The sequence below is a fragment of the Crinia signifera genome, chromosome 19, assembly GCF_055691185.1.
Source record: "Crinia signifera chromosome 19, ASM5569118v1, whole genome shotgun sequence".
Taxonomy (NCBI): domain Eukaryota; kingdom Metazoa; phylum Chordata; class Amphibia; order Anura; family Myobatrachidae; genus Crinia; species Crinia signifera.
Genome location: NC_139226.1, coordinates 106766872 through 106791003, shown reverse-complemented (window position 1 = coordinate 106791003; position 24132 = coordinate 106766872). Strand labels below are relative to the sequence as shown.

The window sequence follows — 24132 nt, the reverse complement described above, 5'->3', positions numbered from 1 at the left end:
CAAGGTGGGAACATTTCATTCACTGGTTCCAGCTTTGACCCTCCAGGCACATAGCCACCTACGGAACAAGTTATTCGCTAATTCCGGTTTTCACTCCCCAATCAAGTGTCAAAGTGTGCAGCGGTGTTGAAAGTGGTATATGGGGCCTATATATTATCACTTCATTTCTACCAAAGTCGGTAAAAATGAAAATTTTCACGTATTTTGTAGAAAATAAGTACCTCACATCGTCCGGAACATCTCATTCTCCGGTTTAGTCTTTCATCCCTCTCCAAGCACCTCACCGCTGCCAGAACAGCTCATGCGCCGGATCCAGCTTTCACCCTCTCGAAACCCTCGTCGCGGCCGAAACATGTCATGCGTCGGTTTCGGCTTTCATTCCCCAACCACCACGCCGCGGCTAGAACATTTCTTGCGCTGGTTCCGGCTTTCACCCCCCCAAAAGCACCTCGTCGCGGCCAGAACATCTTATGCGTTGGTTCTGGCTTTAACCTCCAAGCACCTTGCCAAGTGGGAACATTTCATCCACAGGTTCCAGCTTTTATCCTCCAGGCACATAGCCACCTACGGAACAAGTTATTCGCTGGTTCCGGTTTTCACTCCCCAATCAAGTGTGAAAGGGTACAGAGGTGTGAAAGTGGAAAAAAGGGTCTATACATCATCATTTAATTTCTACCAAAATAGGTGAAAAATTAAAATTTTCACCTACTTTTGTAGAAAATAAGTACTGTACCTCACAGGGGCCAGAACATCTCATGCGTCGGTTCCGGCTTTAACCCCCCAAGCACCTTGCCAAGGTGGGAACATTTCATTCACTGGTTCCAGCTTTGACCCTCCAATCACATAGCTAGATACGGAACAAGCTATTCGCCGCTTCCGATTTTCACAACCCAATCAAGTGTGAAAGGGTACAGTGGTGTGAAAATGGTATATGAGGCCTATATATTATCACTTCATTTCTACCAAAGTAGGTAAAAATTAAAATTTTCACCTATTTTGTAGAAAATAAGTACCTCACAGCGTCCGGAACATCTCATTCTCCGGTTTAGTCTTTCATCCCTCTCCAAGCAATTCACCGCTGCCAGAACAGCTCATGCGCCGGATCCAGCTTTCACCCTTTCGAAGCCCTCGTCGCGGCCGAAACATGTCATGCGTCGGTTTCGGCTTTCATTCCCCAACCACCACGCAGCGGCCAGAACATTTCTTGCGCCGGTTCCGGCTTTCACCCCCCAAAAGCACCTCGTCGCGGCCAGAACATCTCATGCGTCGGTTCTGGCTTTAACCTCCAAGCACCTTGCCAGGGCACGAACATTTCATCCACAGGTTCCAGCTTTTATCCTCCAGGCACATAGCCACCTACGGAACAAGTTATTCGCTGGTTCCGGTTTTCACTCCCCAATCAAGTGTCAAAGGGTGCAGCGGTGTTGAAAGTGGTATATGGGGCCTATATATTATCACTTCATTTCTACCAAAGTAGGTAAAAATTTAAATTTTCACCTATTTTGTAGAAAATAAGTAGCTCAAAGCGTCTGGAACATCTCATTCTCCGGTTTAGTCTTTCATACCTCTCCAAGCACCTCACCGCTGCCAGAACAGATCATGCGCTGGATCCAGCTTTCACCCTTTCGAAGCCCTCGTCGCGGCCGAAACGTCATGCGTCGGTTTCGGCTTTCATTCCCCAACCACCACGCCGCGGCCAGAACATTTCTTGCGCCGGTTCCGGCTTTCACCCCCTAAAAGCACCTCGTCGCGGCCAGAACATCTCATGCGTTGGTTCTGGCTTTAACCTCCAAGCACCTTGCCAAGGTGGGAACATTTCATTCATTGGTTCCAGCTTTGACCCTCCAGGCACATAGCCACCTACGGAACAAGTTATTCGCCGGTTCCGGTTTTCACTCCCCAATCAAGTGTCAAAGGGTGCAGCGGTGTTGAAAGTGGTATATGAGGCCTATATATTATCACTTCATTTCTACCAAAGTAGGTAAAAATTAAAATTTTCACCTATTTTGTAGAAAATAAGTACCTCACAGCGTCCGGAACATCTCATTCTCCGGTTTAGTCTTTCATCCCTCTCCAAGCACCTCACCGCTGCCAGAACAGCTCATGCGCCGGATCCAGCTTTCACCCTTTCGAAGCCCTCGTCGCGGCCGAAACATGTCATGCGTCGGTTTCGGCTTTCATTCCCCAACCACCACGCCGCGGCCTGAACATTTCTTGCGCCGGTTCCGGCTTTCACCCCCCCAAAAGCAACTCGTCGCGGCCAGAACATCTCATGCGTCGGTTCTGGATTTAACCTCCAAGCACCTTGCCAGGGCAGGAACATATCATCCACAGGTTCCAGCTTTTATCCTCCAGGCACATAGCCACCTACGGAACAAGTTATTCGCTGGTTCCGGTTTTCACTCCCCAATCAAGTGTCAAAGGGTGCAGCGGTGTTGAAAGTGGTATATGGGGCCTATATATTATCACTTCATTTCTACCAAAGTAGGTAAAAATTAAAATTTTCACCTATTTTGTAGAAAATAAGTACCTCAAAGCGTCTGGAACATCTCATTCTCCGGTTTAGTCTTTCATCCCTCTCCAAGGACCTCACCGCTGCCAGAACAGATCATGCGCTGGATCCAGCTTTCACCCTTTCGAAGCCCTCGTCGCGGCCGAAACATGTCATGCGTCGGTTTCGGCTTTCATTCCCCAACCACCACGCCGCGGCCAGAACATTTCTTGCACCGGTTCCGGCTTTCACCCCCCAAAAGCACCTCGTCGCGGCCAGAACATCTCATGCGTTGGTTCAGGCTTTAACCTCCAAGCACCTTGCCAAGGTGGGAACATTTCATTCACTGGTTCCAGCTTTGACCCTCCAGGCACATAGCCACCTACGGAACAAGTTATTCGCTGGTTCCGGTTTTCACTCCCCAATCAAGTGTAAAAGGGTACAGAGGTGTAAAAGTGGAATATAGGGTCTATACATTATCATTTAATTTCTACCAAAATAGGTGAAAAATTAAAATTTTCACCTACTTTTGTAGAAAATAAGTACTGTACCTCACAGGGGCCAGAACATCTCATGCGTCGGTTCCCGCTTTAACCCCCCAAGCACCTTGCCAAGGTGGGAACATTTCATTCACTGGTTCCAGCTTTGACCCTCCATTTACATAGCTAGATACGGAACAAGCTATTCGCCGCTTCCGATTTTCACAACCCAATCAAGTGTGAAAGGGTACAGTGGTGTGAAAATGGTATATGAGGCCTATATATTATCACTTCATTTCTACCAAAGTAGGTAAAAATTAAAATTTTCACCTATTTTGTAGAAAATAAGTACCTCACAGCGTCCGGAACATCTCATTCTCCGGTTTAGTCTTTCATCCCTCTCCAAGCAATTCACCGCTGCCAGAACAGCTCATGCGCCGGATCCAGCTTTCACCCTTTCGAAGCCCTCGTCGCGGCCGAAACATGTCATGCGTCGGTTTCGGCTTTCATTCCCCAACCACCACGCCGCGGCCAGAACATTTCTTGCGCCGGTTCCGGCTTTCACCCCCCAAAAGCAACTCGTCGCGGCCAGAACATCTCATGCGTCGGTTCTGGCTTTAACCTCCAAGCACCTTGCCAGGGCAGGAACATTTCATTCACTGGTTCCAGCTTTGACCCTCCAGGCACATAGCCACCTACGGAACAAGTTATTCGCCGGTTCCGGTTTTCACTCCCCAATCAAGTGTCAAAGGGTGCAGCGGTGTTGAAAGTGGTATATGGGGCCTATATAATATCACTTCATTTCTACCAAAGTCTGTAAAAATGAAAATTTTCACCTATTTTGTAGAAAATAAGTACCTCAAAGCGTCTGGAACATCTCATTCTCCGGTTTAGTCTTTCATCCCTCTCCAAGCACCTCACCGCTGCCAGAACAGATCATGCTCTGGATCCAGCTTTAACCCTTTTGAAGCCCTCGTCGCGGCCGAAACATGTCATGCGTCGGTTCTGGCTTTCATTCCCCAACCACCACGCCGCGGCCAGAACATTTCTTGCGCCGGTTACGGCTTTCACCTCCCAAAAGCACCTCGTCGCGGCCAGAACATCTCATGCGTTGGTTCTGGCTTTAACCTCCAAGCACCTTGCCAAGGTGGGAACATTTCATTCACTGGTTCCAGCTTTGACCCTCCAGGCACATAGCCACCTACGGAACAAGTTATTCGCTGGTTCCGGTTTTCACTCCCCAATCAAGTGTCAAAGGGTGCAGCGGTGTTGAAAGTGGTATATGGGGCCTATATATTATCACTTCATTTCTACCAAAGTCGGTAAAAATGAAAATTTTCACCTATTTTGTAGAAAATAAGTACCTAACAGCGTCCGGAACATCTCATTCTTCGGTTTAGTCTTTCATCCCTCTCCAAGCACCTCACCGCTGCCAGAACAGCTCAGGCGCCGGATCCAGCTTTCACCCTTTCGAAGCCCTCGTCGCGGCCGAAACATGTCATGCGTCGGTTTCGGCTTTCATTCCCCAACCACCACGCCGCATCCAGAACATTTCTTGCGCTGGTTCCGGCTTTCACCCCCCAAAAGCACCTCCTCGCAGCCAGAACATCTCATGCGTCGGTTCTGGCTTTAACCTCCAAGCACCTTGCCAAGTGGGAACATTTCATCCACAGGTTCCACCTTTTATCCTCCAGGCACATAGCCACCTACGGAACAAGTTATTCGCTGGTTCCGGTTTTCACTCCCCAATCAAGTGTGAAAGGGTGCAGCGGTGTGGTGTGAAAGTGGTATATAGGGCCTATACATTATAATTTAATTTCCACCAAAATAGGTGAAAAATTACAATTTTCACCTACTTTTGTAGAAAATAAGTACCTCACAGGGGCCAGAACATTTCATGCGTCGGTTCCGGCTTTAACCCCCCCAAGCACCTTGCCAAGGTGGGAACATTTCATTCACTGGTTCCAGCTTTGACCCTCCAATCATATAGCTAGATACGGAACAAGTTATTCGCCGGTTCCGATTTTCACAACCCAATCAAGTGTGAAAGGGTACAGCGGTGTGAAAATGGTATATGAGGCCTATATATTATCACTTCATTTCTACCAAAGTAGGTAAAAATTAAAATTTTCACCTATTTTGTAGAAAATAAGTACCTCACAGCGTCCGGAACATCTCATACGCCGGTTCCGGCTTTCTTTCCCAAACCACCACGTCGCAGTCGGGACATTTCTTGCGCAGGTTCCGGCTTTAACCTCCAAAAGCACCTCGTCGCTGTCAGAACATATCATGCGTCGGTTCTGGCTTTAACCCTCCCAAGCAACTTGCCAAGGTGGGAACATTTCATTTACTGATTCCAGCTTTGACCCTCCAATCACATAACCAGATATGGAACAAGTTATTCACCGGTTCTGGTTTTCACACCCCAATCAACTGTGAAAGGGTACAGTGGTATGAAAGTGGTATATGGGGCTATATATTATCAATTCATTTCTACCAAAGTAGTTGAAAAATAAAATTTTCACCTATTTTGTAGAAAATAAGTACCTCACATCAGCCGGAAAATCTCATGCGCTGGTTTAGGCTTTCACCCCCTCTAATCCCCTCGCCGCTGCCAGAACATCTCATGCGCCGGTTCCGGCTTTCACCCCCAACCACCACGCCACGATCTGAACTTGTTTTGGGCCGGTTCCAGCTTTCACCCCCGAAAGCACCTCGTCGCGGCCAGAACATCTCATGCGTCGGTTCTGGCTTTAACCTCTCCAAGCACCATGCCAAGGCGGAAGTATTTCATTCACAGGTTCCAGCTTTTACCATCCAGGTACATAGCCGTGTACGGAACAAGTTATTCTCCGATTCTGGTTTTCACACCCCAATCAATTGTGAAAGGGTACAGCGGTGTGAAAGTGGTATATAGGGCCTAAATATTGTCACTTAATTTGTACCAAAGTAGGTGAAAATGATTACTTTCATCTACTTTTGTAGAAAATAAGTATTATTGACATTCAATAAAAAGGCAATGCAGACGATATCACTGATATCTCCTGCACAGATATTAGTCCTGTTTTGGCTAGCTGTTTGCATAAAATAATATAAGGACCTAAATTCATCAAACTTTAAACATAATGTACGGAAAGGGTCTATAACAAACATACATATTTGATAAATATGCATGTATGCCAGGAAGATATTATCGCGCCTCCTTACCTGTTGTGGGTAGCTGCTCCTGCCATTCGACCTTTAGAATATGCTGTACTAAAAATGACGTCACAGTAGTCCAGAAACGTAGCTGGGTAAGTAGATGACCTCACATTTCATTTGTGGAGAAGGCCTACCTGAAAAATAGAAGAAGGAGGCGCGATAATATGTTCATGACATACATGCATATTTATTATTACTGTGTCTTACATCGTAACACACATAAATGCCGAACTGTACAGACAACACAAGTCATCCTTTTCAGGCCCTGCCGCAGTGATTGCAAATACGCGCTACAGTACATATTTTACGCTGAACTGTGGACCCGGGACACAGTTTTACAAACTGCACTGGTCTCTGATTTTATCCCCTCCCAAGCACCTCGCCGCAACCGGAATATATATTGCGTCGGTTCTGACTTGCACCCTGAAAGCACATTGCCGCAGCCTGAACATCTCATGTCTGGTTTCCTACTTTAACCCCCCAAGCACCTCACCAAGGCGGGAACATTGCATTCACAGGTTCCAGCTTTTACCCTCCGGACACATAGCCATGTACGGAACAAGTAATTCGCCGGTTCCGGTTTTCACACCTCAATCAAGTATGAAAGGGTACATCGGTGTTAAAGTGGTATATGGGGCCTATATATTATCACTTCATTTCTAACAAAGTAGGTGAAAACGAAAATTTTCACATATTTTGAAGAAAAAAAGTACCTCACACCGGCCGGAACACCTCATTCTCCGGTTTAGGCTTTCACCCCTCTCCAAGCAACTCACCGTTGCCAGAACAGCTCATGCGCCAGATCCATCTTTCACACCTTCGAAGCCCTCGACGCGGCCGAAACATCTCATGCGTCGGTTTCGGATTTCATTCCCCAACCACCACGCCGCGGCCAGAACATTTCTTTCGCCGGTTCCGGCTTTCACCCCCCAAAAGCACCTTGTCGCGGCCAGAACATCTCATGCGTCGGTTCTGGCTTTAACCTCCAAGCACCTTCCTAAGTGGGAACATTTCATCCACAGGTTCCACCTTTTACCATCCAGGCACATAGCCACCTACGGAACAAGTTATTCGCTGGTTCCGGTTTTCACTCCTCAATCAAGTGTGAAAGGGTACAGAGGTGTGAAAGTGGAATATAGGGCCTATACATTATCATTTAATTTCTACCAAAATAGGTGAAAAATTACAATTTTCACCTACTTTTGTAGAAAATAAGTACCTCACAGGGGCCAGAACATCTCATGCGTCGGTTCTGGCTTTAACCTCCAAGCACCTTGCCAAGGTGGGAACATTTCATTCACTGGTTTCAGCTTTGACCCTCCAATCACATTGCAGGTTACAAGTTATTCTCAAATTATTCGCCGGTTCCGATTTTCACAACCCAATCAAGTGTGAAAGGGTACAGCGGTGTGAAAATGGTGTGAGGCCTATATATTATCACTTCATTTCTACCAAAGTAGGTAAAAATTTAAATTTTCACCTATTTTGTAGAAAATAAGTACCTCACAGCGTCCGATACATCTCATTCTCCGGTTTAGTCTTTCATCCCTCTCCAAGCACCTCACCGCTGCCAGAACAGCTCATGCGCCGGATCCAGCTTTCACCCTTTCGAAGCCCTCGTCGTGGCCGAAACATGTCATGCGTCGGTTTCGGCTTTCATTCCCCAACCACCACGCCGCGGCCAGAACATTTTTTTGCGCCGGTTCTGGCTTTCACCCCCCAAAAGCACCTCGTCGCGGCCAGAACATCTCATGCGTCGGTTCTGGCTTTAACCTCCAAGCACCTTGCCAGGGCAGGAACATTTCATCCACAGGTTCCAGCTTTTATCCTCCAGGCACATAGCCACCTACGGAACAAGTTATTCGCTGGTTCCGGTTTTCACTCCCCAATCAAGTGTCAAAGGGTGCAGCGGTGTTGAAAGTGGTATATGGGGCCTATATATTATCACTTTATTTCTACCAAAGTAGGTAAAAATTAAAATTTTCACCTATTTTGTAGAAAATAAGTACCTCAAAGCGTCTGGAACATCTCATTCTCCGGTTTAGTCTTTCATCCCTCTCCAAGCACCTCACCGCTGCCAGAACAGATCATGCGCTGGATCCAGCTTTCACCCTTTCGAAGCCCTCGTCGCGGCCAAAACATGTCATGCGTCGGTTTCGGCTTTCATTCCCCAACCACCACGCCGCGGCCAGAACATTTCTTGCTCCGGTTCCGGCTTTCACCCCCCAAAAGCACCTCGTCGCGGCCAGAACATCTCATGCGTTTGTTCTAGCTTTAACCCCCAAGCACCTTGCCAAGGTGGGAACATTTCATTCACTGGTTCCAGCTTTGACCCTCCAGGCACATAGCCACCTACGGAACAAGTTATTCGCTGGTTCCGGTTATCACTCCCCAATCAAGTGTCAAAGGGTGCAGCGGTGTTGAAAGTGGTATATGGGGCCTATATATTATCAATTCATTTCTACCAAAGTCGGTAAAAATGAAAATTTTCACCTATTTTGTAGAAAATAAGTACCTCACAGCGTCCGGAGCATCTCATTCTCCGGTTTAGTCTTTCATCCCTCTCCAAGCACCTCACCGCTGCCAGAACAGCTCATGCGCCGGATCCAGCTTTCACCCTTTCGGAGCCCTCGTCGCGGCCGAAACATGTCATGCGTCGGTTTCGGCTTTCATTCCCCAACCACCACGCCGCGGCCAGAACATTTCTTGCGCCGGTTCTGGCTTTCACCCCCCCAAAAGAACCTCGTCGCGGCCAGAACATCTCATGCGTCGGTTCTGGCTTTAACCTCCAAGCACCTTGCCAGAGCAGGAACATTTCATCCACAGGTTCCAGCTTTTATCCATCAGGCACATAGCCACCTACGGAACAAGTTATTCACTGGTTCCAGCTTTGACCTTCCAATCACATAGCTAGATACGGAACAAGTTATTCGCCGCTTCCGATTTTCACAACCCAATCAAGTGTGAAAGGGTACAGCGGTGTGAAAATGGTATATGAGGCCTATATATTATCACTTCATTTCTACCAAAGTACGTAAAAATTAAAATTTTCACCTATTTTGTAGAAAATAAGTACCTCACAGCGTCCGGAACATCTCATTCTCCGGTTTAGTCTTTCATCCCTCTCCAAGCACCTCACCGCTGCCAGAACAGCTCATGCGCCGGATCCAGCTTTCACCCTTTCGAAGCCCTCGTCGCGGCCGAAACATGTCATGCGTCGGTTTCGGCTTTCATTCCCCAACCACCACGCCGCGGCCAGAACATTTTTTTGCGCCGGTTCCGGCTTTCACCCCCCAAAAGCACCTCGTCGCGGCCAGAACATCTCATGCGTCGGTTCTGGCTTTAACCTCCAAGCACCTTGCCAGAGCAGGAACATTTCATCCACAGGTTCCAGCTTTTATCCACCAGGCACATAGCCACCTACGGAACAAGTTATTCGCTGGTTCCGGTTTTCACTCCCCAATCAAGTGTGAAAGGGTACAGCGGTGTGAAAATGGTATATGAGGCCTATATATTATCACTTAATTTCTACCAAAGTAGGTAAAAATTTTAATTTTCACCTATTTTGTAGAAAATAAGTACCTCACAGCGTCCGGAACATCTCATTCTCCGGTTTAGTCTTTCATCCCTCTCCAAGCACCTCACCGCTGCCAGAACAGCTCATGCGCCGGATCCAGCTTTCACCCTTTCGGAGCCCTCGTCGCGGCCGAAACATGTCATGCGTCGGTTTCGGCTTTCATTCCCCAACCACCACGCCGCGGCCAGAACATTTCTTGCGCCGGTTCTGGCTTTCACCCCCCCAAAAGAACCTCGTCGCGGCCAGAACATCTCATGCGTCGGTTCTGGCTTTAACCTCCAAGCACCTTGCCAGAGCAGGAACATTTCATCCACAGGTTCCAGCTTTTATCCATCAGGCACATAGCCACCTACGGAACAAGTTATTCACTGGTTCCAGCTTTGACCCTCCAATCACATAGCTAGATACGGAACAAGTTATTCACCGCTTCCGATTTTCACAACCCAATCAAGTGTGAAAGGGTACAGTGGTGTGAAAATGGTATATGAGGCCTATATATTATCACCTATTTTGTAGAAAATAAGTACCTCACAGCGTCCGGAACATCTCATTCTCCGGTTTAGTCTTTCATCCCTCTCCAAGCACCTCACCGCTGCCAGAACAGATCATGCGCTGGATCCAGCTTTCACCCTTTCGAAGCCCTCGTCGCGGCCGAAACATGTCATGCGTCGGTTTCGGCTTTCATTCCCCAACCACCACGCCGCGGCCAGAACATTTCTTGCTCCGGTTCCGGCTTTCACCCCCCAAAAGCACCTCGTCGCGGCCAGAACATCTCATGCGTTGGTTCTGGCTTTAACCCCCAAGCACCTTGCCAAGGTGGGAACATTTCATTCACTGGTTCCAGCTTTGACCCTCCAGGCACATAGCCACCTACGGAACAAGTTATTCGCTAATTCCATTTATCACTCCCCAATCAAGTGTCAAAGGTTGCAGCGGTGTTGAAAGTGGTATATGGGGCCTATATATTATCAATTCATTTCTACCAAAGTCGGTAAAAATGAAAATTTTCACCTATTTTGAAGAAAAAAAGTACCTCACAGCGGCCGGAACACCTCATTCTCCGGTTTAGGCTTTCACCCCTCTCCAAGCAACTCACCGCTGCCAGAACAGCTCATGCGCCAGATCCATCTTTCACCCCTTCGAAGCCCTCGTCGCGGCCGAAACATCTCATGCATCGGTTTCGGATTTCATTCCCCAACCACCACGCCGCGGCCAGAACATTTCTTTCGCCGGTTCCGGCTTTCACCCCCCAAAAGCACCTCGTCGCGGCCAGAACATCTCATGCGTCGGTTCTGGCTTTACCCTCCAAGCAACTTCCCAAGTGGGAACATTTCATCCACAGGTTCCACCTTTTATCCTCCAGGCACATAGCCACCTACGGAACAAGTTATTCGCTGGTTCCGGTTTTCACTTCCCAATCAAGTGTGAAAGGGTACAGAGGTGTGAAAGTGGAATATACAGTAGGGCCTATACATTATCATTTAATTTCTACCAAAATAGGTGAAAAATTACAATTTTCACCTACTTTTGTAGAAACTAAGTACCTCACAGGGGCAAGAACATCTCATGTGTCGGAACCGGCTTTAACCCCCCCAAGCACCTTGCCAAGGTGGGAACATTTCATTCACTGGTTCCAGCTTTGACCCTTCAATCACATAGCTAGATAAGGAACAAGTTATTTGCCGATTCCGATTTTCACAACCCAATCAAGTGTGAAAGGGTACAGCGGTGTGGAAATGGTATATGAAGCCTATATATTATCACTTCATTTCTACCAAAGTAGGTAAAAATTAATATTTTCACCTATTTTGTAGAAAATAAGTACCTCACAGCGTCCGGAACATCTCATTCTCCGGTTTAGTCTTTCATCCTTCTCCAAGCAACTCACCGCTGCCAGAACAGCTCATGCGCCGGATCCAGCTTTCACCCTTTCGAAGCCCTCGTCGCGGCCGAAACATGTCATGCGTCGGTTTCGGCTTTCATTCCCCAACCACCACGCCGCGGCCAGAACATTTCTTGCGCCGGTTCCGGCTTTCACCCCCCAAAAGCAACTCGTCGCGGCCAGAACATCTCATGCGTCGGTTCTGGCTTTAACCTCCAAGCACCTTGCCAGGGCAGGAACATTTCATCCACAGGTTCCAGCTTTTATCCTCCAGGCACATAGCCACCTACGGAACAAGTTATTCGCCGGTTCCGGTTTTCACTCCCCAATCAAGTGTCAAAGGGTGCAGCGGTGCTGAAAGTGGTATATGGGGCCTATATATTATCACTTCATTTCTACCAAAGTAGGTAAAAATTAAAATTTTCACCTATTTTGTAGAAAATAAGTACCTCAAAGCGTCTGGAACATCTCATTCTCCGGTTTAGTCTTTCATCCCTCTCCAAGCACCTCACCGCTGCCAGAACAGATCATGCGCTGGATCCAGCTTTCACCCTTTCGAAGCCCTCGTCGCGGCCGAAACATGTCATGCGTCGGTTTCGGCTTTCATTCCCCAACCACCACGCCGCGGCCAGAACATTTCTTGCGGCGTTCCGGCTTTCACCCCCCAAAAGCACCTCGTCGCGGCCAGAACATCTCATGCGTTGGTTCAGGCTTTAACCTCCAAGCACCTTGCCAAGGTGGGAACATTTCATTCACTGGTTCCAGCTTTGACCCTCCAGGCACATAGCCACCTACGGAACAAGTTATTCGCTAATTCCGGTTTTCACTCCCCAATCAAGTGTCAAAGTGTGCAGCGGTGTTGAAAGTGGTATATGGGGCCTATATATTATCACTTCATTTCTACCAAAGTCGGTAAAAATGAAAATTTTCACGTATTTTGTAGAAAATAAGTACCTCACATCGTCCGGAACATCTCATTCTCCGGTTTAGTCTTTCATCCCTCTCCAAGCACCTCACCGCTGCCAGAACAGCTCATGCGCCGGATCCAGCTTTCACCCTCTCGAAACCCTCGTCGCGGCCGAAACATGTCATGCGTCGGTTTCGGCTTTCATTCCCCAACCACCACGCCGCGGCTAGAACATTTCTTGCGCTGGTTCCGGCTTTCACCCCCCCAAAAGCACCTCGTCGCGGCCAGAACATCTTATGCGTTGGTTCTGGCTTTAACCTCCAAGCACCTTGCCAAGTGGGAACATTTCATCCACAGGTTCCAGCTTTTATCCTCCAGGCACATAGCCACCTACGGAACAAGTTATTCGCTGGTTCCGGTTTTCACTCCCCAATCAAGTGTGAAAGGGTACAGAGGTGTGAAAGTGGAAAAAAGGGTCTATACATCATCATTTAATTTCTACCAAAATAGGTGAAAAATTAAAATTTTCACCTACTTTTGTAGAAAATAAGTACTGTACCTCACAGGGGCCAGAACATCTCATGCGTCGGTTCCGGCTTTAACCCCCCAAGCACCTTGCCAAGGTGGGAACATTTCATTCACTGGTTCCAGCTTTGACCCTCCAATCACATAGCTAGATACGGAACAAGCTATTCGCCGCTTCCGATTTTCACAACCCAATCAAGTGTGAAAGGGTACAGTGGTGTGAAAATGGTATATGAGGCCTATATATTATCACTTCATTTCTACCAAAGTAGGTAAAAATTAAAATTTTCACCTATTTTGTAGAAAATAAGTACCTCACAGCGTCCGGAACATCTCATTCTCCGGTTTAGTCTTTCATCCCTCTCCAAGCAATTCACCGCTGCCAGAACAGCTCATGCGCCGGATCCAGCTTTCACCCTTTCGAAGCCCTCGTCGCGGCCGAAACATGTCATGCGTCGGTTTCGGCTTTCATTCCCCAACCACCACGCAGCGGCCAGAACATTTCTTGCGCCGGTTCCGGCTTTCACCCCCCAAAAGCACCTCGTCGCGGCCAGAACATCTCATGCGTCGGTTCTGGCTTTAACCTCCAAGCACCTTGCCAGGGCACGAACATTTCATCCACAGGTTCCAGCTTTTATCCTCCAGGCACATAGCCACCTACGGAACAAGTTATTCGCTGGTTCCGGTTTTCACTCCCCAATCAAGTGTCAAAGGGTGCAGCGGTGTTGAAAGTGGTATATGGGGCCTATATATTATCACTTCATTTCTACCAAAGTAGGTAAAAATTTAAATTTTCACCTATTTTGTAGAAAATAAGTAGCTCAAAGCGTCTGGAACATCTCATTCTCCGGTTTAGTCTTTCATACCTCTCCAAGCACCTCACCGCTGCCAGAACAGATCATGCGCTGGATCCAGCTTTCACCCTTTCGAAGCCCTCGTCGCGGCCGAAACGTCATGCGTCGGTTTCGGCTTTCATTCCCCAACCACCACGCCGCGGCCAGAACATTTCTTGCGCCGGTTCCGGCTTTCACCCCCTAAAAGCACCTCGTCGCGGCCAGAACATCTCATGCGTTGGTTCTGGCTTTAACCTCCAAGCACCTTGCCAAGGTGGGAACATTTCATTCATTGGTTCCAGCTTTGACCCTCCAGGCACATAGCCACCTACGGAACAAGTTATTCGCCGGTTCCGGTTTTCACTCCCCAATCAAGTGTCAAAGGGTGCAGCGGTGTTGAAAGTGGTATATGAGGCCTATATATTATCACTTCATTTCTACCAAAGTAGGTAAAAATTAAAATTTTCACCTATTTTGTAGAAAATAAGTACCTCACAGCGTCCGGAACATCTCATTCTCCGGTTTAGTCTTTCATCCCTCTCCAAGCACCTCACCGCTGCCAGAACAGATCATGCGCTGGATCCAGCTTTCACCCTTTCGAAGCCCTCGTCGCGGCCGAAACATGTCATGCGTCGGTTTCGGCTTTCATTCCCCAACCACCACGCCGCGGCCAGAACATTTCTTGCGGCGTTCCGGCTTTCACCCCCCAAAAGCACCTCGTCGCGGCCAGAACATCTCATGCGTTGGTTCAGGCTTTAACCTCCAAGCACCTTGCCAAGGTGGGAACATTTCATTCACTGGTTCCAGCTTTGACCCTCCAGGCACATAGCCACCTACGGAACAAGTTATTCGCTAATTCCGGTTTTCACTCCCCAATCAAGTGTCAAAGTGTGCAGCGGTGTTGAAAGTGGTATATGGGGCCTATATATTATCACTTCATTTCTACCAAAGTCGGTAAAAATGAAAATTTTCACGTATTTTGTAGAAAATAAGTACCTCACATCGTCCGGAACATCTCATTCTCCGGTTTAGTCTTTCATCCCTCTCCAAGCACCTCACCGCTGCCAGAACAGCTCATGCGCCGGATCCAGCTTTCACCCTCTCGAAACCCTCGTCGCGGCCGAAACATGTCATGCGTCGGTTTCGGCTTTCATTCCCCAACCACCACGCCGCGGCTAGAACATTTCTTGCGCTGGTTCCGGCTTTCACCCCCCCAAAAGCACCTCGTCGCGGCCAGAACATCTTATGCGTTGGTTCTGGCTTTAACCTCCAAGCACCTTGCCAAGTGGGAACATTTCATCCACAGGTTCCAGCTTTTATCCTCCAGGCACATAGCCACCTACGGAACAAGTTATTCGCTGGTTCCGGTTTTCACTCCCCAATCAAGTGTGAAAGGGTACAGAGGTGTGAAAGTGGAAAAAAGGGTCTATACATCATCATTTAATTTCTACCAAAATAGGTGAAAAATTAAAATTTTCACCTACTTTTGTAGAAAATAAGTACTGTACCTCACAGGGGCCAGAACATCTCATGCGTCGGTTCCGGCTTTAACCCCCCAAGCACCTTGCCAAGGTGGGAACATTTCATTCACTGGTTCCAGCTTTGACCCTCCAATCACATAGCTAGATACGGAACAAGCTATTCGCCGCTTCCGATTTTCACAACCCAATCAAGTGTGAAAGGGTACAGTGGTGTGAAAATGGTATATGAGGCCTATATATTATCACTTCATTTCTACCAAAGTAGGTAAAAATTAAAATTTTCACCTATTTTGTAGAAAATAAGTACCTCACAGCGTCCGGAACATCTCATTCTCCGGTTTAGTCTTTCATCCCTCTCCAAGCAATTCACCGCTGCCAGAACAGCTCATGCGCCGGATCCAGCTTTCACCCTTTCGAAGCCCTCGTCGCGGCCGAAACATGTCATGCGTCGGTTTCGGCTTTCATTCCCCAACCACCACGCAGCGGCCAGAACATTTCTTGCGCCGGTTCCGGCTTTCACCCCCCAAAAGCACCTCGTCGCGGCCAGAACATCTCATGCGTCGGTTCTGGCTTTAACCTCCAAGCACCTTGCCAGGGCACGAACATTTCATCCACAGGTTCCAGCTTTTATCCTCCAGGCACATAGCCACCTACGGAACAAGTTATTCGCTGGTTCCGGTTTTCACTCCCCAATCAAGTGTCAAAGGGTGCAGCGGTGTTGAAAGTGGTATATGGGGCCTATATATTATCACTTCATTTCTACCAAAGTAGGTAAAAATTTAAATTTTCACCTATTTTGTAGAAAATAAGTAGCTCAAAGCGTCTGGAACATCTCATTCTCCGGTTTAGTCTTTCATACCTCTCCAAGCACCTCACCGCTGCCAGAACAGATCATGCGCTGGATCCAGCTTTCACCCTTTCGAAGCCCTCGTCGCGGCCGAAACGTCATGCGTCGGTTTCGGCTTTCATTCCCCAACCACCACGCCGCGGCCAGAACATTTCTTGCGCCGGTTCCGGCTTTCACCCCCTAAAAGCACCTCGTCGCGGCCAGAACATCTCATGCGTTGGTTCTGGCTTTAACCTCCAAGCACCTTGCCAAGGTGGGAACATTTCATTCATTGGTTCCAGCTTTGACCCTCCAGGCACATAGCCACCTACGGAACAAGTTATTCGCCGGTTCCGGTTTTCACTCCCCAATCAAGTGTCAAAGGGTGCAGCGGTGTTGAAAGTGGTATATGAGGCCTATATATTATCACTTCATTTCTACCAAAGTAGGTAAAAATTAAAATTTTCACCTATTTTGTAGAAAATAAGTACCTCACAGCGTCCGGAACATCTCATTCTCCGGTTTAGTCTTTCATCCCTCTCCAAGCACCTCACCGCTGCCAGAACAGCTCATGCGCCGGATCCAGCTTTCACCCTTTCGAAGCCCTCGTCGCGGCCGAAACATGTCATGCGTCGGTTTCGGCTTTCATTCCCCAACCACCACGCCGCGGCCTGAACATTTCTTGCGCCGGTTCCGGCTTTCACCCCCCAAAAGCAACTCGTCGCGGCCAGAACATCTCATGCGTCGGTTCTGGATTTAACCTCCAAGCACCTTGCCAGGGCAGGAACATATCATCCACAGGTTCCAGCTTTTATCCTCCAGGCACATAGCCACCTACGGAACAAGTTATTCGCTGGTTCCGGTTTTCACTCCCCAATCAAGTGTCAAAGGGTGCAGCGGTGTTGAAAGTGGTATATGGGGCCTATATATTATCACTTCATTTCTACCAAAGTAGGTAAAAATTAAAATTTTCACCTATTTTGTAGAAAATAAGTACCTCAAAGCGTCTGGAACATCTCATTCTCCGGTTTAGTCTTTCATCCCTCTCCAAGGACCTCACCGCTGCCAGAACAGATCATGCGCTGGATCCAGCTTTCACCCTTTCGAAGCCCTCGTCGCGGCCGAAACATGTCATGCGTCGGTTTCGGCTTTCATTCCCCAACCACCACGCCGCGGCCAGAACATTTCTTGCACCGGTTCCGGCTTTCACCCCCCAAAAGCACCTCGTCGCGGCCAGAACATCTCATGCGTTGGTTCAGGCTTTAACCTCCAAGCACCTTGCCAAGGTGGGAACATTTCATTCACTGGTTCCAGCTTTGACCCTCCAGGCACATAGCCACCTACGGAACAAGTTATTCGCTGGTTCCGGTTTTCACTCCCCAATCAAGTGTAAAAGGGTACAGAGGTGTAAAAGTGGAATATAGGGTCTATACATTATCATTTAATTTCTACCAAAATAGGTGAAAAATTAAAATTTTCACCTACTTTTGTAGAAAATAAGTACTGTACCTCACAGGGGCCAGAACATCTCATGCGTCGGTTCCCGCTTTAACCCCCCAAGCACCTTGCCAAGGTGGGAACATTTCATTCACTGGTTCCAGCTTTGACCCTCCATTTACATAGCTAGATACGGAACAAGCTATTCGCCGCTTCCGATTTTCACAACCCAATCAAGTGTGAAAGGGTACAGTGGTGTGAAAATGGTATATGAGGCCTATATATTATCACTTCATTTCTACCAAAGTAGGTAAAAATTAAAATTTTCACCTATTTTGTAGAAAATAAGTACCTCACAGCGTCCGGAACATCTCATTCTCCGGTTTAGTCTTTCATCCCTCTCCAAGCAATTCACCGCTGCCAGAACAGCTCATGCGCCGGATCCAGCTTTCACCCTTTCGAAGCCCTCGTCGCGGCCGAAACATGTCATGCGTCGGTTTCGGCTTTCATTCCCCAACCACCACGCCGCGGCCAGAACATTTCTTGCGCCGGTTCCGGCTTTCACCCCCCAAAAGCAACTCGTCGCGGCCAGAACATCTCATGCGTCGGTTCTGGCTTTAACCTCCAAGCACCTTGCCAGGGCAGGAACATTTCATTCACTGGTTCCAGCTTTGACCCTCCAGGCACATAGCCACCTACGGAACAAGTTATTCGCCGGTTCCGGTTTTCACTCCCCAATCAAGTGTCAAAGGGTGCAGCGGTGTTGAAAGTGGTATATGGGGCCTATATAATATCACTTCATTTCTACCAAAGTCTGTAAAAATGAAAATTTTCACCTATTTTGTAGAAAATAAGTACCTCAAAGCGTCTGGAACATCTCATTCTCCGGTTTAGTCTTTCATCCCTCTCCAAGCACCTCACCGCTGCCAGAACAGATCATGCTCTGGATCCAGCTTTAACCCTTTTGAAGCCCTCGTCGCGGCCGAAACATGTCATGCGTCGGTTCTGGCTTTCATTCCCCAACCACCACGCCGCGGCCAGAACATTTCTTGCGCCGGTTACGGCTTTCACCTCCCAAAAGCACCTCGTCGCGGCCAGAACATCTCATGCGTTGGTTCTGGCTTTAACCTCCAAGCACCTTGCCAAGGTGGGAACATTTCATTCACTGGTTCCAGCTTTGACCCTCCAGGCACATAGCCACCTACGGAACAAGTTATTCGCTGGTTCCGGTTTTCACTCCCCAATCAAGTGTCAAAGGGTGCAGCGGTGTTGAAAGTGGTATATGGGGCCTATATATTATCACTTCATTTCTACCAAAGTCGGTAAAAATGAAAATTTTCACCTATTTTGTAGAAAATAAGTACCTAACAGCGTCCGGAACATCTCATTCTTCGGTTTAGTCTTTCATCCCTCTCCAAGCACCTCACCGCTGCCAGAACAGCTCAGGCGCCGGATCCAGCTTTCACCCTTTCGAAGCCCTCGTCGCGGCCGAAACATGTCATGCGTCGGTTTCGGCTTTCATTCCCCAACCACCACGCCGCATCCAGAACATTTCTTGCGCTGGTTCCGGCTTTCACCCCCCAAAAGCACCTCCTCGCAGCCAGAACATCTCATGCGTCGGTTCTGGCTTTAACCTCCAAGCACCTTGCCAAGTGGGAACATTTCATCCACAGGTTCCACCTTTTATCCTCCAGGCACATAGCCACCTACGGAACAAGTTATTCGCTGGTTCCGGTTTTCACTCCCCAATCAAGTGTGAAAGGGTGCAGCGGTGTGGTGTGAAAGTGGTATATAGGGCCTATACATTATAATTTAATTTCCACCAAAATAGGTGAAAAATTACAATTTTCACCTACTTTTGTAGAAAATAAGTACCTCACAGGGGCCAGAACATTTCATGCGTCGGTTCCGGCTTTAACCCCCCCAAGCACCTTGCCAAGGTGGGAACATTTCATTCACTGGTTCCAGCTTTGACCCTCCAATCATATAGCTAGATACGGAACAAGTTATTCGCCGGTTCCGATTTTCACAACCCAATCAAGTGTGAAAGGGTACAGCGGTGTGAAAATGGTATATGAGGCCTATATATTATCACTTCATTTCTACCAAAGTAGGTAAAAATTAAAATTTTCACCTATTTTGTAGAAAATAAGTACCTCACAGCGTCCGGAACATCTCATACGCCGGTTCCGGCTTTCTTTCCCAAACCACCACGTCGCAGTCGGGACATTTCTTGCGCAGGTTCCGGCTTTAACCTCCAAAAGCACCTCGTCGCTGTCAGAACATATCATGCGTCGGTTCTGGCTTTAACCCTCCCAAGCAACTTGCCAAGGTGGGAACATTTCATTTACTGATTCCAGCTTTGACCCTCCAATCACATAACCAGATATGGAACAAGTTATTCACCGGTTCTGGTTTTCACACCCCAATCAACTGTGAAAGGGTACAGTGGTATGAAAGTGGTATATGGGGCTATATATTATCAATTCATTTCTACCAAAGTAGTTGAAAAATAAAATTTTCACCTATTTTGTAGAAAATAAGTACCTCACATCAGCCGGAAAATCTCATGCGCTGGTTTAGGCTTTCACCCCCTCTAATCCCCTCGCCGCTGCCAGAACATCTCATGCGCCGGTTCCGGCTTTCACCCCCAACCACCACGCCACGATCTGAACTTGTTTTGGGCCGGTTCCAGCTTTCACCCCCGAAAGCACCTTGTCGCGGCCAGAACATCTCATGCGTCGGTTCTGGCTTTAACCTCTCCAAGCACCATGCCAAGGCGGAAGTATTTCATTCACAGGTTCCAGCTTTTACCATCCAGGTACATAGCCGTGTACGGAACAAGTTATTCTCCGATTCTGGTTTTCACACCCCAATCAATTGTGAAAGGGTACAGCGGTGTGAAAGTGGTATATAGGGCCTAAATATTGTCACTTAATTTGTACCAAAGTAGGTGAAAATGATTACTTTCATCTACTTTTGTAGAAAATAAGTATTATTGACATTCAATAAAAAGGCAATGCAGACGATATCACTGATATCTCCTGCACAGATATTAGTCCTGTTTTGGCTAGCTGTTTGCATAAAATAATATAAGGACCTAAATTCATCAAACTTTAAACATAATGTACGGAAAGGGTCTATAACAAACATACATATTTGATAAATATGCATGTATGCCAGGAAGATATTATCGCGCCTCCTTACCTGTTGTGGGTAGCTGCTCCTGCCATTCGACCTTTAGAATATGCTGTACTAAAAATGACGTCACAGTAGTCCAGAAACGTAGCTGGGTAAGTAGATGACCTCACATTTCATTTGTGGAGAAGGCCTACCTGAAAAATAGAAGAAGGAGGCGCGATAATATGTTCATGACATACATGCATATTTATTATTACTGTGTCTTACATCGTAACACACATAAATGCCGAACTGTACAGACAACACAAGTCATCCTTTTCAGGCCCTGCCGCAGTGATTGCAAATACGCGCTACAGTACATATTTTACGCTGAACTGTGGACCCGGGACACAGTTTTACAAACTGCACTGGTCTCTGATTTTATCCCCTCCCAAGCACCTCGCCGCAACCGGAATATATATTGCGTCGGTTCTGACTTGCACCCTGAAAGCACATTGCCGCAGCCTGAACATCTCATGTCTCGATTCCGTCTTTAACCCCCCAAGCACCTCACCAAGGCGGGAACATTGCATTCACAGGTTCCAGCTTTTACCCTCCGGACACATAGCCATGTACGGAACAAGTAATTCGCCGGTTCCGGTTTTCACACCTCAATCAAGTATGAAAGGGTACATCGGTGTTAAAGTGGTATATGGGGCCTATATATTATCACTTCATTTCTAACAAAGTAGGTGAAAACGAAAATTTTCACATATTTTGAAGAAAAAAAGTACCTCACACCGGCCGGAACACCTCATTCTCCGGTTTAGGCTTTCACCCCTCTCCAAGCAACTCACCGTTGCCAGAACAGCTCATGCGCCAGATCCATCTTTCACACCTTCGAAGCCCTCGACGCGGCCGAAACATCTCATGCGTCGGTTTCGGATTTCATTCCCCAACCACCACGCCGCGGCCAGAACATTTCTTTCGCCGGTTCCGGCTTTCACCCCCCAAAAGCACCTTGTCGCGGCCAGAACATCTCATGCGTCGGTTCTGGCTTTAACCTCCAAGCACCTTCCTAAGTGGGAACATTTCATCCACAGGTTCCACCTTTTACCATCCAGGCACATAGCCACCTACGGAACAAGTTATTCGCTGGTTCCGGTTTTCACTCCTCAATCAAGTGTGAAAGGGTACAGAGGTGTGAAAGTGGAATATAGGGCCTATACATTATCATTTAATTTCTACCAAAATAGGTGAAAAATTAAAATTTTCACCTACTTTTGTAGAAACTAAGTACCTCACAGGGGCCAGAACATCTCATGCGTCGGTTCCGGCTTTAACCCCCCAAGCACCTTGCCAAAGTGGGAACATTTCATTCACTGGTTCCAGCTTTGACCCTCCAATCACATTGCAGGTTACAAGTTATTCTCAAATTATTCGCCGGTTCCGATTTTCACAACCCAATCAAGTGTGAAAGGGTACAGCGGTGTCAAAATGGTGTGAGGCCTATATATTATCACTTCATTTCTACCAAAGTAGTTAAAAATTTAAATTTTCACCTACTTTGTAGAAAATAAGTACCTCACAGCGTCCGGAACATCTCATTCTCCGGTTTAGTCTTTCATCCCTCTCCAAGCACCTCACCGCTGCCAGAACAGCTCATGCGCCGGATCCAGCTTTCACCCTTTCGAAGCCCTCGTCGCGGCCAGAACATCTCATGCGTCGGTTTCGGCTTTCATTCCCCAACCACCACGCCGCGGCCAGAACATTTCTTGCGCCGGTTCCGGCTTTCACCCCCCAAAAGCACCTCGTCGCGGCCAGAACATCTCATGCGTCGGTTCTGGCTTTAACCTCCAAGCACCTTGCCAGAGCAGGAACATTTCATCCTCAGGTTCCAGCTTTTATCCATCAGGCACATAGCCACCTACAGAACAAGTTATTCGCTGGTTCCGGTTTTCACTCCCCAATCAAGTGTGAAAGGGTACAGAGGTGTGAAAGTGGTATATAGGGCCTATACATTATCATTTAATTTCTACCAAAATAGGTGAAAAATTACAATTTTCACCTACTTTTGTAGAAAATAAGTACCTCACAGGGGCCAGAACATCTCATGCGTCGGTTCTGGCTTTAACCTCCAAGCACCTTGCCAAGGTGGGAACATTTCATTCACTGGTTTCAGCTTTGACCCTCCAATCACATTGCAGGTTACAAGTTATTCTCAAATTATTCGCCGGTTCCGATTTTCACAACCCAATCAAGTGTGAAAGGGTACAGCGGTGTGAAAATGGTGTGAGGCCTATATATTATCACTTCATTTCTACCAAAGTAGGTAAAAATTTAAATTTTCACCTATTTTGTAGAAAATAAGTACCTCACAGCGTCCGATACATCTCATTCTCCGGTTTAGTCTTTCATCCCTCTCCAAGCACCTCACCGCTGCCAGAACAGCTCATGCGCCGGATCCAGCTTTCACCCTTTCGAAGCCCTCGTCGTGGCCGAAACATGTCATGCGTCGGTTTCGGCTTTCATTCCCCAACCACCACGCCGCGGCCAGAACATTTTTTTGCGCCGGTTCTGGCTTTCACCCCCCAAAAGCACCTCGTCGCGGCCAGAACATCTCATGCGTCGGTTCTGGCTTTAACCTCCAAGCACCTTGCCAGGGCAGGAACATTTCATCCACAGGTTCCAGCTTTTATCCTCCAGGCACATAGCCACCTACGGAACAAGTTATTCGCTGGTTCCGGTTTTCACTCCCCAATCAAGTGTCAAAGGGTGCAACGGTGTTGAAAGTGGTATATGGGGCCTATATATTATCACTTCATTTCTACCAAAGTAGGTAAAAATTAAAATTTTCACCTATTTTGTAGAAAATAAGTACCTCAAAGCGTCTGGAACATCTCATTCTCCGGTTTAGTCTTTCATCCCTCTCCAAGCACCTCACCGCTGCCAGAACAGATCATGCGCTGGATCCAGCTTTCACCCTTTCGAAGCCCTCGTCGCGGCCAAAACATGTCATGCGTCGGTTTCGGCTTTCATTCCCCAACCACCACGCCGCGGCCAGAACATTTCTTGCTCCGGTTCCGGCTTTCACCCCCCAAAAGCACCTCGTCGCGGCCAGAACATCTCATGCGTTTGTTCTGGCTTTAACCCCCAAGCACCTTGCCAAGGTGGGAACATTTCATTCACTGGTTCCAGCTTTGACCCTCCAGGCACATAGCCACCTACGGAACAAGTTATTCGCTGGTTCCGGTTATCACTCCCCAATCAAGTGTCAAAGGGTGCAGCGGTGTTGAAAGTGGTATATGGGGCCTATATATTATCAATTCATTTCTACCAAAGTCGGTAAAAATGAAAATTTTCACCTATTTTG

At 47.7% G+C, this 24132-nt stretch overlaps 1 long non-coding RNA gene across 1 annotated transcript in view; it reads right to left on the bottom strand.

Moving 5' to 3' along the window:
* Positions 1–3641: 3641 nt before the first annotated feature.
* The window catches only part of LOC146042845 (uncharacterized), a 42547-nt gene continuing 22056 nt past the window's right edge, over positions 3642–24132 (bottom strand). The window contains exons 4-5 of the long non-coding RNA XR_014464036.1: positions 20847–20974; positions 3642–6305 (exon numbers count right to left, since the gene is read on the bottom strand). This is a non-coding gene — a long non-coding RNA (uncharacterized LOC146042845). The remainder of the gene's footprint in view (positions 6306–20846; positions 20975–24132) is intronic.